Below are 8,270 nucleotides of genomic sequence, written 5' to 3' on the forward strand. Positions count from 1 at the left end.
AAATACACTTAAAGAATCTACTATGTATCAGGCACTGTAAGTGCTTGATAGATATCTCATTTGATTCTATGCTATCATTAAATAACACAGAGAATGCAAATATTGAGTTTATGAGTTTTTAAATAGTAGGGAAATGTATTTGTTACTTATATACCTGTCATTTAAAAATAATATTACTATTATTAGCATAAATAACATTAATATTGTTTTATTTTCCCATTACATGTAAAAATCTTTTTTTAATTCTCTTATTGTCTCCATTCTCCCCTTCACAAGGAGGTAAGTGTTCTTGCTTATATATAGATATATAATTATATATTTTACTTTATATATACTTTACTTTATAAATTATATATAGATATAGATTATACATGTGCAATCATCTACTTGAGCCATTTTAAAATGAGCGATTTCTTGAATGTTAACTCTGAAATCCTTACTACTTCGATATTTCTGGGTCATATTTGATTTTTGTCCCATTGTATAGTTCTTTTTTCTTTCATCCCAGTGATCAAGGCTTTTATCCTTTTCAAATGCTATTCCTTAAAGGCACTCTGCAACTATCACTGATTCTCCACTCTGTATTGATTCTAGACTTCAGATGAACAGATTTACCTGAGCTTAGGAGTTAATTGCACCTCTGTGGATCCCTATTGTTTATTGAATACCTATTTGCAACATCCTAAGCCTGGGAAAATGTTAATACAGTTAGCAACTGAATGTTTTAGAAAAAGTGACAATTCTCAATAAGAATTTTTATTTTTGAAGAAATTGCTAATGGATTATTTTCTTCCTTAGTCATACTTCTCAATTGCTTAAACTAGAAAATGGCACATCAGTATTTTTTAATTAAAAGCATAATTTCTTCACACAACCAGGCTGCATGTTAGGTAATAGATTACAGCCCAATCTTGGATTCAGTAAGACTAAGGCTGAAGTCTCAACTCCAGTAGGTGCTAGTTCGTGTGAATGTGGACATATCACTTAACCTCAGGGCTCCGGGCAAATCGTTAAGACTATGAGCTACAGAAAAATTGCTTATTTGCATCAGTGAAAAGCACTTCCCATACCAGGGGGTTTTATACATTGATGAAATCAGTGTCTGTATCCCCAGCTCCAGCCCCCACCTCCATCGTATTTAAATGTCTGAGAACCAAACACCAGAAAATATGCATTTGTACTTTAGAACGAAAATGCTCTTTCATTCTAATTTGATAGTCATAAGAAAGGAAAGGATATTTTTAAAACATAGCTGAGTATTTACAAAGGAAGTTCTGATGGGTGACTTTACCAACCCTGGAGCTCAATTTAAGCAGGGTATTTCAACATTCTCCAGGCTTACTTTTCCCAATTAAGGATTATGGAAACAGTCCTGGTAAGCCTAAAGGGTTTTGAATTGTGCTTGTAGAACATTAAGCAAACATGGGTATCTCCAGACTCACAAAGCTCCAATAAAACCATGTGTATATAATTAGATCAATCAACGGGAACCATTATGTGATGTATGTCAGAGGCAGTCTCATAACAAGCAGCCATATAGAAAGAATTAACTGTATTCACCTAAGGCCTAATCTACTCCACACACAGACAACCCTTCAGAGCAGTAATGCAAGAGTTTGCCAGGGATAAAGTTGAAAGGGTTCTTTTGGCAAATGAGACAACCTGATAGGGTTTCTACCTAATATGTTCTGTTCTCCTAATTGGATATTATCAGGAGGCAAAGAAGTATGATAAAACTAAATATTTTAAAATTACATTTTCTTTTATGCATCACTTGACATCATTACGATATAGGAAAATACAAAGCCAGAAATGTGAAAAGGCAAAATATTCAGCGTTAACCATTTTCCAAACTTTTTCATCATTCGCAATTAAACAAAATAATATAAAATGAGTAAAATGCATATAAGCCACAAGCCAATGACCCTATATTGCTATTTCAATGACTCTCATAGCTTATGTAGTGCAGGATGCAATTACACAATTGCAATCACATTGTGTACACCAGAATTTTAAACATTTATGAGCTATGATGAAGATGGTAAGTGGCTAAGTTAAGGCAATACTTTTTAAATAGTCAAATGATATGTTCAGTGGAGCTGACCCTGAGTTAAAGATCCCAATTATTCAAATATATAACTTTTTAATCTAATTACCTATTCTGTTGTTTTACATCTAAATAAGGGTCCAAGTAGAATCACTTGTGTTAATTATAACAATCATCCTTGCAGATATTCAAAGATACTTAATAATTCAATACTTTACATAAAGAAAAACATGATATTCTTGTGGGCAGCTTATAGATGATGGGTGCTGGCAGTTTTATTTCCATCAAGTTTCAAATAATACATTTCAAAGGGATTTTTATGAAAGATTTTCTCTCTCTCTGTCTCTGTCTCTGTCTGTCTGTCTGTCTGTCTCTCTCTCTCTCTCTCTCTCTCTCCCTTCCCTGGTATCCACCTGTCATTTTATCTATCTTCTCTTTTTATATTATCTAGCAATCATCAAGCTATCTACCCTATATATATTGTTACCATTTTACATGTAACATATCATATAACATAACATTAATTAAATACATATGATTTAGTATTAAAATATTATATAATATATAATCCAAATACACTTGTAATATTTCAACTTTTTTTTTGAAATTCTTATTTTCTTAGAACCAGATTTATTTTACACTCAATTTCTTTGGTCTATGCCCATGTAACACTTTTTGAAAAGATAAGGATATGAAAAGAATTTAAGGTGTCTCTCCTCAACATATTGCCTTTCTCTCACATTCATAAGGAAGTTAAAACAATGAGGCAAACTGACCTAGAACTAGAACCTTTTCAATAGTGTTATGTGTTCACAAAAACTCAGGGAAAAGTTTGAAGAATCGATCCTAAAATAAAACAGGATAAAAATACACACAGAAGGGGAAAGAATGAGAGAGGGAGTAAAGAGGAGAGAGAGTGTGGAGAGAGAGGGGGGGGGGGGGGGGCAAGTCATTCAACAATTTTTGCCTCAGTTTCTAAATTTCTAAAGAGAATAAATTGAATTAAATTACCTCTAAAGTACATGCCAGTTCTCAATATATGGTCCTAGGATCTTCTTTATTATACTTTATTTTCCCCAAATGATTTATAAAATTCTAAACCTGGGACTAAACCAACAAATTGGCCAGAGTTAGGATTGGCCCAATATAAGATGGGAATAGCATTTTCAGACTTCAAACTATGTTAATTATATATTATTAGCTCTCAAAAACTATTTCATTATTCATTAAATGATAGAAAATTAGATTAGGAGAAGAGACTAGATAAAAATCCAGAAAAAAAAGCAAATATAACAATTGACTATTTAATCAATTCAGAAACAGAAACTACTGAAGAAAAGATACTCTATCCACCAAAAACACCTGGTAAAGCTTAAAAGAAAATTGGTAGAACTTGGTTCATATCAGTAATTTAAACTAGGAACCAAAATAAGCTCTGAATGGATATATGACATAAATACAAAAAGTCACATCATAAATTAGAAGAAAAGTTAAGGAAGTACCTTTCAAAAAATATATATATATATATGGGAGAGATATTGAACAAATAAAAATAAAATATTTCTAGAGTTTTAGCTTATATCATACAAATCACTTCCCCATTCCTTCAAAAGGATGATAAAAATAGATACTCTCCAAATTTTAAGGATTCTGGGATAGCAAGTATTTTAATACTGTACTGTTGGTAGAACTGTTTATTGGTCTAACTATTCTGTTAATTAATTTGAAATCCCTTGAGTGAAGTCAATATACAGTGATACTCTTTAACCTAGAAATACTAACAAAGCACTCAAAGCAGTATTTTTGAGAGAGGAGATAGGAAAAAGAGAAAACAAAGCAAATCTGTTGAAAAGATAAACAGGATTTAATATGTGAATATCTTCACTATGATCATGCAATGAGAAAGTATAAATAAAAAGAATTCAGAGAGACAGAGAATTTGCCTAAAGTCTTAAGAAAACAAAACCAAGAAAATGATTCACAGAATTACTACAATAATATAAATAAGAGATTATTAAAAATCCATTGAATTATGTGAAATGCATATAATGAACAATCTCCATTCTAGAAAATTTGGAGGGCAACAGATTTTCCTTTCAGTAGAGGGATGGATACTTTAGATGTATGCTATATAGTATCAGATTTTTCTATACTTTTCCTTAAATTACTTTCTATTCTTTTTGTCACAAAGAACAGTTTGTGACACAATAAGATTACAAGGAAAATTTGTGTGTTGCAAAAATAAAAGACAAAAAAGGTGAAATGTTTTAAAGAGGAAATACATAAAGCATTAAAATTCCAATTAGCTTGTTCTTGAACGTCAGGCTTTCTAACAACATAATAATAATACCTTTTCCTGTAAGCACAAACATATACCCAATCACTTGCATACACAGACAATTCATTCTATCTTTCATCAGTTCCAAAGTATCTACAACTATATTGCATGAAATTATAGTAAGAATATTCTGGGTATGACTATCCAGTTAGGTTTGGTCTTGGAAAAAAAATTTTGGGAAACAAGCATCAGTAATTGGTGGTCTGCCACACTGATTATAATGTGAAAACTAGTTTTTGCCCTTTTAATTGATGTCTTTATCTGATTTTATTTTCCATATATAACTTTTATTTTAAATTAATTCAAACTCTTGGCTATCAAATTAATGTCTTACCCTGTACATTAGCCAATTTGTTTATAGCAAAAATATTCAAAATTTAAAATGTTTAAAAATTAGGTGAGAAATGTCTAGATTTAGAAATGTTCTAGATTTAGAATTAGAGAATATGAGTCTTAAATTATGTCTCTATCACTTTATAATGACTTATGCAAGTCATTTAACATCTCTAGGCCTCATTTTCCTTATCTGTGAAATGATAGAGTGGATTAGTTGGCTTCTACTTTCTTTCCAGTTCCAAATCTATGATCCTATCATTTCCTAAAGAGTGATATGTACCTATTAAAATAGTAATGGGATTCACATTGGGAGACAAGTAAAAGTCAAACTAAAGACTAGCCTATGTGGCAACTATGGTTTCTTCAGAACTCTGAAAGTTGAGGAGGTAAATTTAAAAGGAAAAATGACATGAAGTCACTACTAGATCTGGAGTCAATACACAGGCAAAGAAAATTACCATTTTTTAACTCAACCTGTCTCTCAAAGGTTTGATCTTTTTATGACAGCTACTGGTTTTTCCTGCCTCTACTGTGCACTAATGTCCAGGTAAACCTGGAACTCTACACAAAAAGGGTATGAGCTCAGAAAGGTAAGCATCTACTATTTGTTCTCTTAATGGGAAAAAAAAAAAGGAAAAAACAAAAAGAGTACAAAGGGAAAGCAACCACTTTCTAGAGCTCATACAAGACAAGCCATAGATGAAAAGATCAGCAAAGTGTGATTATAGAAGTCTGACAGGACTATTCCATCTTGATTACTCATGAAGTTTATTAGATGCTCAGGAAGTTTACTGAAATTTTAACTAAGTGTAAAAATAAAGATGAAGCACAGCAAAATGTTGCTTAGGAATTAAGGCTAATTTAAATTCCTTACTTTTCTTAACCCTCTTTCCCTAAATTATCTTTTCTTAAAAATTTTTCTTAAGGATGAATGAAAGTCAATTATCAACCAACATAAAAAACCTGTAATTGTTTATATTCTAAAAAAGATAGAGTTGCAAGAAAATACACTCCATATTATTGAGGGAAAGGCAAAAGAATCCTGAATTCATTTATTCATTCAGTAAGTAAATATTTATTGAGGGCTTCCTATTTACAACAATTGGAGATGTGTAATTTGTTGAATATGAAATTTAATTAAACCCAGTCCTCCTGTTGAAATAATTTTTAAACCCTTAATTTCTGTGTATTGGCTCCTTGGTGGAAGAGTGGTAAGTGTGGGCAATGGGGGTCAAGTGACTTCCCCAGGGTCACACAGCTGGGAAGTGTCTGAGGCCGGATTTGAACCTAGGACCTCTTGTCTCTAGACCTAACTCTCAGTCCACTGAGCTACCCAGCTGCCCCACTGTTGAAATAAAATTATTGGAGATCATGGTTCTGGCCACAAAATAGATAATATAAAATCCAAAGGCATCATGATATAGTTTAAGAGTAGTAAATTTGAAGTCAAGAGAGACTTGGGTTCAAATCCTCACTGAGATAGTTATAGTATGTCCACAGTTGTCATTCTTCTATATCTCAGTTTCCTCTTCTGTAAAATAGAATTAATAATAATAACTGTAGCAATGGTTTCACAGGGTTATTATAAATCTGGAAAGAGATAAAGAGTGCAAAGTACTTTGCAGTCCTTAAAATTCTATACAAATATCAACTAAAAATAATGTGTCAGAATGAGGGATCATCAGACACTGAACTCAAGAACATCAGACACTTAGGCCAACACTCTTTTCCTGAAATGGCCTTTCAGTGCAAATAGTTTAAGATATTCTTCTTGGGGGGGAGGGGTATTGGAAATATTATGCATTGGGGGTAAATTAAAAGACACTAGTGCTTAAGGATAGAATGAGGGATGCTGTCTCAGGGTCTTAGGCCCAGCTTAGAACTTGAAGCCAGAGTTCCTGCTGGAATTCTGAGGTACTGATAAGAGATGGTTTTTCCAAGTGTCAGCGTCTCTGGAAGCTTACCTTGGCTCTGGAGGCTGGCAGTTGCTGACTCTCTGGGAATTTCCTTTGAAACCTTGGGAATACAATTTGGATTGACAATTTGGAAAGAGAGGAAGTGACAGTGTGGCAATGACTGAAGGAGAAATTAAGAGAAAGAAGCAAGAAGATCCTTTTCTTTATCTCTGTGAGCCAGCAGAGTGAAGAAAAGGCTTTTGGGTCTACCTAGGCTGGGAAGCCCTTTTGGGCTGACCAGGCCTAAACCTGACTAGGTTGGGATTGGAGTAGTTAACTAGAAGGATATTGGAGACAGTATTTTAAGAAATATATATATGTATGTATGTATGTATGTATTAAGGATAATAGAAATAAGTTTATGTAGTTAGAAATTGAGTTAAGAAAGAGATAAGGAGACAGAGCAGGTCTAGGAATTCCCAGATGGAAGCAGTCTTCGTGAGAAATCTTGACTAGGGAGAGGGTTGAGCTAGTACCCCTTTGCATTAGGAACCTTTCCTGCTAGACTTTTTACCAATCCTTATAACTTTTAAGCCTTAGAATTATTAAATAGAGTTTTGGTTAACATCTGTCTCCAAGACTTTTTTACTGTCAGCCATTATTATAGGCCCAATTCTATTAAACAGAAGAACTAATCCAAACTGCTCCTTTCAGCTCATAATAATTTCAACTGAAAAACAATTGGCCCTCACAAACAACAAAGTACAGACTAAAGATATTGTTTCCCAAATGTACCTAACAGGAGCAGAGTCAAGATGGCAGAGGATGTACATAAATCCACCTGATATCTACCAAATTACCTTCCATAAAACTGATATAATGCCCCAAAACAAATTCTAGAGCAGAATAATCTCCCAGAAGAAAGAGTGAAATAATTTTTCAGCCCAAACCAACTTAGAAGGTAGGCATGAGAGATCTATTGTACCAAGGTGGAAGTAGAGTTCAAAGCAAAAAGCCAAGGCAGGCCCCATCGCAAGAACAGGCCTTGAGGGTGTCTGAACCAACAGAAAAGGCTTCCAGAACTCTCAGTCACTGAAGGTAAGAGGAGTCAGAAAGAGATTACAAGGATCCCTTTGCTGGCCCTAGGTGCAAGATTCTTATTGCATTGCCCATGAGCATATCCAGGTGGCAGTCCTTGGTTGCAGTCTCAGGATAAGGAAGAGCATTAGCACACATCAATGATGGGTCCCTGGTCACAATTACAAGATGGAAAAGAGTACTTGTAGTTGCTCACAGACAAAAATATAGTCTTGGAGAATATTAAACACAATGCCTTGGAAGAAGTAAAAATTTATACATCCTCAAAGCTAACTCAGAGCTACACAAGAACCTGAAGCTTGGAACATTGCTCCCTCACCACACTTACAGAACCCAACTTTAACAATTTTTAAATTAAAAGGGAAAAAAAAGGCTGGAAAGAAGGAAGAAAGAAAGAAAGAAAGAAAGAAAGAAAGAAAGAAAGAAAGAAAGAAAGAAAGAAAGAAAGAAAGAAAGAAAGAAAGAAAGAAAGAAAGAAAGAAAGAAAGAAAGAAAGAAAGGAAGGAAGGAAGGAAGGAAGGAAGGAAGGAAGGAAGGAAGGAAGGAAGGAAGGAAG

This window comes from Gracilinanus agilis, chromosome 1 (genome assembly GCF_016433145.1).
Source record: "Gracilinanus agilis isolate LMUSP501 chromosome 1, AgileGrace, whole genome shotgun sequence".
Taxonomy (NCBI): Eukaryota; Metazoa; Chordata; class Mammalia; order Didelphimorphia; family Didelphidae; genus Gracilinanus; species Gracilinanus agilis.